This window comes from Haliotis rufescens, unplaced genomic scaffold (assembly GCF_023055435.1).
Source record: "Haliotis rufescens isolate VD_foot unplaced genomic scaffold, xgHalRufe1.0.p SCAF_131, whole genome shotgun sequence".
Classification (NCBI taxonomy): domain Eukaryota; kingdom Metazoa; phylum Mollusca; class Gastropoda; order Lepetellida; family Haliotidae; genus Haliotis; species Haliotis rufescens.
In genome coordinates, this window is record NW_025963815.1 from 56,476 (window position 1) to 68,260 (window position 11,785).

Sequence of the window (11,785 nt, forward strand, 5' to 3'; positions counted from 1 at the left end):
AGTGGTATATGGTGGTATTCTCTGACAATGTAAATATTTTCATGTAATTATCCTTATGTTATACCTTGTAACTCTCCTATGAGGGAATAGTATATATATATGAACGTATCTTGGGCTGCATATCATGCTGACAACGACCAATGCAAATCCAACATCGCTTCTCAATCAGCTCTTCTTCCTCTGTTCTAGGGTGCCGTTTCACAAAAGCCTCTTAGTGCTACGACCTCCTAAACCACGTCCTTAACCACGTCATAACTTTTAAGGTCGTTTCACAAAGACATACCTCTTAGTTTACACAACGTCGTAAAATCACCCTAAATCACCCGACAGACCTAGGGCTCTCCTAGTGTATACAATATAATACATGCTGTTACAGATATTCATGTAAACCACATCTACTGAACCCAGCCAACTCCAGTGAGGAGGGGTACAATAGGGCCCACACTGATACCCGCAACACCATAGAGAGGGCCTTTGGAGTATGTAAATCAAGATTTAGGTAAGTATATACATGTTATTTGGGGGGTTCTTTATCAAAGTATTCTTGAATGACTAATGTATATTTACAGTAATTACAAATGCAGCGAGTGATGTCAGATTCTGAGACACAAGATATTCTACAGGTGCTTGCACAAATCCTCCGGGTGCCTGTTATTTGAACCTGAAAAATGCATAGCTGTCATCACTGCATGTATGCAGCTTCACAACCTGGCAGTAAGCCTGAGACTTCCAGTTCCCCACGACACACCTGACACTGGTATAGGAGGTGATGAGAACCACACAGCTCATCAGCAGGCCCCTAGTGATGATGGAAATCAAGTCAGGAGACTTCTCATCCAGTCTAGATTTTCAAGTATGACAAAAACACACAATCTATTTAGAATGATTAAAGTTGCTTTTATCATACATTTATTTCAATATTTCTAAAGGTCCATGTATTGAAAGCGTTATGATTGAAGACAGCAAGCTCTTGCTGTCCATAGTTTGCATGAACTGATTTTTTTTCTCTTTGAGCCTCTCCTGCTGAATTTCTCCGAAGGACCTCAGCTCGCACAGAATGCCCTCAAGGATTTGACCTTTCCTGTCTTCATGTAGTCATCCCCTTTATCTGACAAACAGATGATTTATTCCATCCAGTGTGACAACTTTGTTAAGAGGGTCATTCACTGTAGGACACCAGAAAACTATGTCTGAAGGAAATTTTATGTCAAAATTTTAAGAATTATTCAAAATAATAATTGTTAAGTGAAGGTTCATATTATTATTTACCTTGAACTGATTGTGATATTCTATTCCTTATATTTCCACCAGCAGCTCTATAGAATGGGGTGGCTTGATTGTTTGATGCCGCTGTAACATAATTATACATTCCATGTATTTACATTGAAAGGATGGCTGAAAGAGAGTGGTAAGTGGTGTTCAGGAAACACAACTTCCTGTCACTGATTACTGTGAATTAATATTTTCACATTAATATGACTGGTATATGGTCTCTGAACTACGGTGGCCCATACCTGCCACTGCTGAGATCATTTTTCACTGTATGCCTCTATATTTTATCTCACATGTACATTTTTCCGATATTGCTTATTTTAGTGTTTATAAATAGTTTTATGGTTCATCCGCCTATTTGACGAGATTCCCCTTTACCCTTTTGTACATGACACTTAAAGGGGCACTGATCTAACGGACTGGTTGTTGCCTTTGTTATTGTTTTCCCCCCGAGAGTACCCGGATGATACGCAACGCAACTGAGCGTGACCAGAGACTGGGGTACCGTCTGCAAGGACAGCTTAATAAACTTGGAGGCTGGAGGCAATACTTGTTTTACGCATTTGTGAACACTGATTGGTTAACTGTAATCTATAAAGATTTCGACAAAGGGCGCATGTTAATTCATTTCTTCAGCCTAAACAAACAGACAAAAAGAACAAGGGAGCTCATCAGATGTCGTCATTTGGAAATACCCCAGATGGTTATAGTTTAATACTAAAAACAGTAGCCATGCAGTGAAAGCATTTTCGGATTTCGGCTTGCGTCGATAATACGATTACTACTCCCTTGTTGTCATCCACGTTTTCTCGTATAACCCTACACTTGTGTATTTGTCGTCATTCACTTGATGCTCAGTTAATGAATTTATTACAGGTACAATTAGTGGTAGCACCACTTATATTACCTGACAAAGGTTCCCATTTGGCATTTATTGTGTCTGGGGTAATTATTCAATCAAAATCCAGGTTTGAAGTGAGGTGAAATGTGTGTTATGTAATATGCACGTGGCAGCCCAGCAAGAGATGAATGATCAGTTGATTTACTTTTTTTTGTAAATCAACGGATCGTTCCTAGTCATCAAAGGATTAACAGAAAATACGTTGATTGATTAATCACTGTTATCTTGCACAGTGGATATGTCAAGAGTGAGTGTTTACATGTCTAGGTTTACTAAAACAAAGGGAATACACTCATATCATGGCGCGAAGTGCCGATGTAAAAACAACATACTTTGTTCAAAGGGTTAACTGATAATACGTTGATTGATTGATCATTGTTATCTATCACTCAATGGAATTTTTAGGAACCGTGGACGCTATGAAAATAGTTGTCACGTGGGCTTTCTCAGCCGACCATTGAGACTTGACACCTATGTAAAACACCTGAAACAATCCAAGCGATCAGTTGAGAAACGAACACGGGTTATAATATCCCGAAACGATTTATATCTTTTAAAATATTTGATTGTTACAGAGACACGTGACATCGAATAAGTTTCTTTGTACAGCTGCAGACGAGTGGGATATTGTTCCTTTGTGTGGATATTCACGGATACATTCCTCGAACAAGGAAGCTGCCTAAAACGTATACACATAAATTTGGTAGGTTGTAATTATGATATCTGCATTTTGTTTTCCTTCATTTGAACCGATTCGTTCCTGTTTCTCTACGTCTTGGTTGGGAAATTCTTCAATGCGCGATAGACGTTGTTGTCACAGGTCTTTTCCTTTGTAAGCGTGTATATATTACCGTCAATTTGTAAAATGTGATTCTCTCAGGCAATTTATAAAATGTGTAAATATTTCAGTCATTTTGGCTAAAAAATCTGTCCAGATTGATCAAGACGATCAAAAGGGCCTACAAACATCACAACAGATTATTATGTAGGATTAAAAGCCAAACAACTTAGAAATGTACTTTTCAACGTTACATTTTCAGTCTCTTGGTGATGACATTAAACATCAAAATGTTTGGAATTCGTTGTCATAATAATACAGATGGAAATGTTTTTCAGTCACTTTGTAAAATAACTGAATATTTAGACGTTTAATAAATTTGTTACACATTTGACAGTAAAAAAATATACACACTATAAAAAAAAGCATATGCTCAGGTGAAATATATACTTTGTGTTGCAAGTCAAAATAGTGTAAACGAAAATCGCAAAATTACCAAGCAAATGACTTATCAAAACTTCGTCACCATTACCGATGCTACTCACAAAGATACCTACATTTCCTTATTATCTCGAAAACTGTATTTCATTTTGTTGATCATTGTGACCATACGCCCTTATTACTATCCATAAAAGTGACTAATGCGCTTACGAATGGCGCAGCAGAGGTCGCGAACTAGTCTAGATTTCTGCTATACATCCGGGTATTTACTGGGAAAAAACAATAACAAAGGCAACAACCAGTCCCGGGGAATTGCGTTAGATCAGTGCCCCTTTAAGCAGTGTCCTGTTACTGTAAACAGATTAGATTCAAATTCCAAACTGGTGATGTCTATTCAGACTAATGCTTAGTCTTTAAAACTCTATAGTTTTGAAAGAAACAAGTAACTCCATTTAAATTGAAGAGGAACCCCAGTGATCTTGGAGATTCCGAGATGAACCTATTCTATGGCTATCTGGCTGCCACCCAAACCGATCCAAACGGGACCGAAAGCTTGTTGTATGCTATATATGGAAGTGGACCAGAATTATACATTGTATTCCGGACGATTGTGTTCTTGCATTTCTTTTTAAGTCAAGAAAAAAAAGACTTAAAAGGAGAGTTGTTGAATTTAATTATGAAATGTTGCCTTATACTAATCTGGACGTACTACTCATTGTAATAATTTTATGTCATCCTCTATATATTGAACAGCATTGAAAACGCACCACCATGAAAATGGATGTATTTTTATCCGGGCTTAAGTCGTATGAAAACATATAAGTGAATGAGTAATATACGACGTTCTGGACGAAGCATGAAGAAGAACAGCTCGTCAAAACACATTCCTAATTTTTTGGTGAGCGAAATCGCCAAAACGCAACAAATTGCGTGAAGACATGGAAAACGTGTTTTGTTTCACGGGAAGCATGCAGAATAGGGCTATAAAAGACAGACTTTTAAAAGCCACATCACTTGTTGCTGCAGACGTCAAGGGTAACTGACACAAGAAATGCCAAGATTAACAGCAGAGGAACGTGAACGTGCCTTGGGCATGCTTCAAGTTGGTACGTCAAGTAGATTTGTCGCACAACGGTTTCAATGCCATCATTCAACAGTCCCCAGGCTACTGAGCAGAGACCCGAAGACAAGAACCACCAGAGATCGACCACGTCCGGGTCAACGTCGTGTAACTACACCACGTCAGGATCGCCATATTGTCTCCGCTCAGCAGGGCTACGTGCTCGACGTCCATATGTTGGACCCATACTCACTGATCAACATCGAAATGAACGTCTGCGTTGGTCCAAAAGGCATCGTCATTGGACATTGCGGCAGTGGCATGGTGTGCTGTTCTCTGATGAGTCCCGTTTTCATTTACGGAATGCTGACGGTCGACTGCGAGTGTGGCGTCGACGTGGAGAACGTTACCACAATGACTGCGTTGTACAGACAGATCGATGGGGGGAGGGAGTGTCATGGTGTGAGGCGGCATCAGTCATAACCATCGAACAGAGCTCCATGTTTGTCGTAGAAGAGTTAATGCCCTTTACAACAGGAATAACATATTTGCAAATCACGTCATCCCATTCTTTCATCAGCACCAGGATATGCACACCTTCCAGCAAGATAATGCAAGAGCGCACACAGCACAGTACCTAGCGAACAATAATGTGCCTATGCTTCCATGGCCAGCCCTGTCACCCAATCTATCGCCAACTGAACATCTATGGGATTACCTGGGTCAACGCCTCTCACGTCGTCCGCAAGAACCTGAGAGAACTTGAAGATACACTACGTCAAGAGTGGAATCACAAGGGAAAATTCCAATATATACAAAATATACAATTTGTATATATTGTAAATCCAAAAATATACAATTTTGTATATATGGTATATCCAAAAATATACAATTTTGTATATATGGATAGATTTTACCACTGCTTTACTCTGTTCCTTTTTACTGGATTCTCACAATATGTGGTTGATATTGAAAATATTACTAATAATACCGGACAGTATTATTGCATGTGACAAATATACTTTAAAACTATGTTTATTATGACAACTATATTTGGAGTGTTATGAAATAATTGGCATTTATTCATGTTGACAGCATTTTACATAATAAAGAAATAGAAGATTTCAGCAGACTTTTGTAACTGTTAGATATATAATACGTCCGCCTACTGTTTACAAATAAGATGATCTATACATACAAGTAGTTCAGAGTAGTTTTAAACAGTGACGGTAAAATAAATTTATCGTGAATAGCGGCAAATATGAATATATACAATTTAATATATATGTTTCTGTTATGTCATGGTATGTTGATTCTGAATCTAAAATATTGCTTGATATTGTTTGCCAAACAGTTGTATGTACTGTCCATCGTGATACTTCTACTTAAGTATATAAAAAAGGATGTTTGTTTAGACATGCGTTCATTGTAAACAACGCCGTGTTTTCGTTTGCTGGTTAGCTTTTACAGGTCAAAAGCAAAGTTAATCGCATTACTTTCGTGACGCATTTTAGGCCTGTCATACAGTTCCTGAAACAAATATATCCAATACAGCCGATGCAAGTCAATCATATTTGGCAAGACTAGATTACTGCAGTTATATAAACTAGTGTCCAAAAGAAACGATACCACCTGTTTGCAACGACATAAAAGAAAAACTAAATGCAGAAGTTTAGGATTGGTGTTATGCTTTTGAGAAATCCTTTCACAACATCTGTACAAAAATTTCATTTCAATAAAATCTGTACATACAATATGACAAGCCTTTAAAGATGGGTGGGGTCGAAAAATGAACATTTCGTTAGAGCACTGATCACAGAAACAACGGGAAATGTCACACCACACGTCTCAAAGTCAAGTCAGTAGCGGGTATGTCCACCGTGAGCATCAATACATGCCAGAACACGCCTACGGACTGATGACGTCAAACGTCTGATGACGTTGGGAGTGATGCGTTGCCATTCCTCGAGGAGACATCGTTCCAAGTCCTGGACGTTGACTGGAGGCACACGGCGACGTCGGATTTGCCGATCGAGGTGGTCCCATAAGTGCTCGATGGGATTCATGTCCGGTCAACATGCGGGCCATGGCAAAACCTGTACGTTGGCGTTGGCAAGGAAGTTCTGTGTCAATCTTGCTGTGTGTGGCCTTGCATTGTCATGTTGGAAAAGGAGTCCACGATGCTGTTGCTGAATAAAGGGCACCACAACAGGCCGTAGGATGTCATCAAGATAACGCTGTGCATTCAGGTTTCCACGAATTACGACAAGCATCGTTTTGACGTCACCACATATGCCACCCCAAACCATTAACCCTCCACCTCCAAACGGCCGGACCTGCTGGATACAGTTAGGCGCCAAACGTTCACCAAATCGTCGGTATACAAGCTGCCTTCCATCGTTTCTGAAGATGAGGAATCTGCTCTCATCAGAGAACATAACACGTGCCCAGTCCCGCCGTTGCCAACGTCAAACTCGCCTGGCCCAGATCAGTCTGTTGTTCCGGTGTCGAGGCGTCAGGAGCGGTCCGCGGTAGGGATGACGTGGCCGGATACCATACTGCCGTAGTCTCCTGTAGACGGTCTGTCGACTGATCCTGTGTCCCAGTGCTGTAGCCGCCGTGGACGTCGCTGTTACGGTGCGGTTCCTCAGGTGTAATACCCGGATGTAACGATCTTCACGGGGCGTGGTTACTCGTGGTCTTCCACTCCTGGGCCTGTCTGATGTCTGACCTGTCTGACGTAACCGCTGCATCAACCTGGTGATAGTGATGCGTGCGCAGCCAAACCTTCTGGCGACGTCGACGTGTGACGCTCCTTGTTGGACCATTCCAACGGCTCTCTCTCTCTCGATGGCTGTCAAACGTGGCATATCTTGTGTTCTTTTTGTTGCTGTGATATCAACGTGTCTGATCAGCCGTTTTATACAGTTTTTCTGCACGTGCAGAACATGCTAGGGAGGGAAATGTCACTTTCACGAAATTTACGTTTTTTCCCGGAAGTGATCACGTGTTCCCGGTATTTTTTATCGACTATGCTGTGTTAGGGATGTGCACTACGAATTGGCATGTTTTCATACTTGACAATTCACTCAGTAAAAAACAATTTTGAAAATAAGTTGGTATCGTTTCTTTTGGACACTAGTTTATTTTATCAATATAATCAAACAATTGTTTATATTTTTGTAAAATATGTTCATTTCAGAAACTAGATGTTAGTCTAGCCAGCGGTCTAAACTCGCATTAATTTGGTTACACGTTTCATGATTTACAGTATTCGTGAAGAATATGTAACAATTAGCCACAATTAGAGCCTTTGGTAGGAGTATAGGGAATGATAAGTATAGACCTGCTAAGAATTTCATGATATTCATGCTAGCTCAAAAGAAACTTTGATTTATGTTTGTAGTACACCCCAAAAAGAGGGATAACACAAGTGATATATTAAGATGACATACAACTTATACATACTTACGTGTATAAACTACTATCAAACAGTGAGGATAACAGGTGTTTGCATAGAGGTGAGCGTATCCTGCACCACCGGTGGAACAAACACACGCAAAGGCAAGTTAGTTGTTAAACCCGAAAAACACGGCAACAATTGGCACAAGTCAAAACAGAGAATTTCATCGGACATAACTCCATTTGCTACTTCTGTAGTAGTCACCAATCAACCCATTTATACTTCCAAAAATAGCTTTAACCCTTTTAAAGCTTTTGAGAAATTCAACAGTATGGGTTTGGTCTGCCAAGCAAGAAGCACAAATGGGGCATGTTTCGGCCAATGATTAGAGTATTCTTGCAAGTCTAAGGGTCCAACAGGAGTTATTTCTGCGACATGCTATTTCAACACCCAAAATTCAGAGGGATACATATGAAAAGAAAAATTGAAATAATACAACTAAAAATTCCTTCCAGGTGAAGGCTATCACTTGAAATCAAATAAACAAAGCAGATTTTAGTCAATGACACATCTCTTGGTAACACTCAGACACTCGCTACATCTACGACAAAGGCAGCAGTTGCTTGGTCTAATGACGTCGGCACAAGCCCTCCCCCAGAGAGGTCGACTACAACTACGGCTAATTCAGCGCATCCTAACACTGTGTCTTTATAAGGAAGATTCCTTACATGTACACATATATGCTCACTCCCTCATGGCATTCATTCACCTGATGATGGAGTAAGCATATACTCCGAAACGTTGTGTTCATCATAATAAAGAAGTTGACATCCATATATTCTCTTCCTTATGTGAATCACTTCTAAATGCCTTTCAAAGAACTGTATCTTCAGATAGACGATTGTCGGTCCCGATTTAGCCCCCATTGCCCCTGTACGGCCATCTACAATGGCGGTTATCCAAAACGAACGTCTGCTCAGGAGGTCCCCCGGAAGCCGGCCTACCGACACACAACTTGTTCGTGGATGAGTCGACAGTGGGGTTGGGGAGCTCACCTGCAGTATCAACAAACTTTAGGACGTTGGTCAGCAATAGAATCGACCCTTCATATCAACAATCTCAACAATCTCGAATTCAAGGCGGTCAATCTAGCGATCTCTCATTGGGTACTACGATCATCTTACCTGATGATACAGTCCGACAACGCCTCAGTCGTATTGTATATCAACAAGATGGGTTCGACCCAGTCAACTTCCCTGTTGGCTCTGACGATGGACTTTTATCAACTGCATTGGGAATCAACGCCCGAGCTCGACACATTCTGGGAATACGCACTGTCATAGCAGACTCCCTGTCCCGCCCGGATCGACCATCCTCGTCTACACCAAAATACCTTCGAGGAGATTTGGCACCTCTACCGCCACCCAGAGGTCGACTTGTTCACCACCAGGTTCAACACACATCCCCCCAGATTCCTCACTCCATGTCCGGATCCAGAGGCGTGGGAGTGCGACGCTCTGGCCATATCATGGGAGAATCTCAACATCTACGGGTTTTCACCAACAAAGCTTCTACCACGGCATCGACAAAACAGTTACAACTGATTCTAATCGCGCCTTACTAACCAGCTTGCGGCTGGTTCACCGTGTGGGTAGACCACGCAAGGGGAAACTATTATCCACATCCCCTTGCGAAGAGATCTTCTCCATCAACCTCACTCCATCCATCGCTGGACACCCTACATCTATCGCCTGGCTCACTTACTGAAGTCCTTAGCCGCTGAAGGGTACTCAAGGTGAGTAGCGAACACCATCGATGAGCCTCAGTGAGGTTGATGGAGAAGATCTCTTCGCAAGGGGATGTGGATAATAGTTTCCCCTTGCGTGGTCTACCAACACGGTGAACCAGCGGCAAGCTGGTTAGTAAGGCGCGATTAGAATCAGTTGTAACTGTTTTGTCGATGCCGTGGTAGAAGAGTTGTTGGTGAAAACCCGTAGATGTTGAGATTCTCCCATGATATGGCCAGAGCGTCGCACTCCCACGCCTCTGGATCCGGACATGGAGTGAGGAATCTGGGGGGATGTGTGTTGAACCTGGTGGTGAACAAGTCGACCTCTGGGCGGCGGTAGAGGTGCCAAATCTCCTCGAAGGTATTTTGGTGTAGACGAGGATGGTCGATCCGGGCGGGACAGGGAGTCTGCTATGACAGTGCGTATTCCCGGAATGTGTCGAGCTCGGGCGTTGATTCCCAATGCAGTTGATAAAAGTCCATCGTCAGAGCCAACAGGGAAGTTGACTGGGTCGAACCCATCTTGTTGATATACAATACGACTGAGGCGTTGTCGGACTGAATCATCAGGTAAGATGATCGAAGTACCCAATGAGAGATCGCTAGATTGACCGCCTTGAATTCGAGATTGTTGAGATTGTTGATATGAAGGGTCGATTCTATTGCTGACCAACGTCCTGAAGTCTGTTGATACTGCAGGTGAGCTCCCCAACCCACTGTCGACTCATCCACGAACAAGTTGTGTGTCGGTAGGAAGGCTTCCGGGGGAACTCCTGATCAGACGTTCGTTTTTGATAACCGCCATTGTAGATGGCCGTACAGGGGCAATGGGGGCTAAATCGGGACCGACAATCGTCGATCTGAAGATACAGTTCTTTGAAAGGCATTTAGAAGTGATTCACATAAGGAAGAGAATATATGGATGTCAACTTCTTTATTATGATGAACACAACGTTTCGGAGTATATGCTTACTCCATCATCAGGTGAATGAATGCCATGAGGGAGTGAGCATATATGTGTACATGTAAGGAATCTTCCTTATAAAGACACAGTGTTAGGATGCGCTGAATTAGCCGTAGTTGTAGTCGACCTCTCTGGGTGAGGGCTTGTGCCGACGTCATTAGACCAAGCAACTGTTGCCTTTGTCGTAGATGTAGCGAGTGTCTGAGTGTTAATGGTACAAGTCGTTGTATCTTTATCCATCTGTCGGGAGGGACGAACATCTTACCGAGATCGGTGTCGAGAAGTGCTCCAACGAACTGCAGTTGACGTATTTGTTGACAGGGAGTTCGTCGTAGTCTGTGGATCGCTGTTAGACTGTGAAGAACCAGCGGACACGTCTACACGGCACAGACAATGGTTACTTCGACGCCTGCATGGCGTTCTCTTCTCTGGCGAGTCCAGATTTCACCTCAGGAACGAAGACGGACGTAGACGGGTATGGCGTCGCCGTGATGAACGCTGTCACGAACATCGTTTTCTGCGGACTGATGATCGATGGGGCGGCGGAAGTGTAATGGTTTGGTGCGATATGATGTTTTGAACCTCATTTTGTTTATCTTTCAGCAGTTAATCCTGACAGTTATTTGCCTATGAATGTATCTTGGCATGCCAATGAAACATGGTAGACATGATTTGGCCTTTTTAGATAGTGTTTACACTACTATCACTATAAGTTCCAGCTGACCTGATATAACTAGGGAGAGAAGTTCACATGGTCCTGGTATTAGATTGTTGTGTTCAACATGTTCAATGGAAATCAACCTCATAGTCATTTCATAGAATAGGTCTTCAGCAACCCATGCTTGCCGTAAAGGCAACTATGTTTGTCTTGAGAGGCGACTAACGGGATCAGGTGGTCAGACTCACTGACATGGTTGATGCATGTAATTGTATCCCAATTGCGTGGATCGATGCTCATGATGTCAATCACTGGATTGTCTGGTCCAGACTCGATTATTTACAAACCGCCGTCATATAGCTGGAATATTGCTGAGTGAGGCGTTAAACAGTAAACAAACAAACAAAGCATTATCTCCCGATCTATCGCTCATGGAGCCCATGGGACGGCACATGGCACGTCAAGCTCAAATCGCCAACGTTAGAGAGCTCGCACTTGTCCTGCAACGTGAGTGGCGTA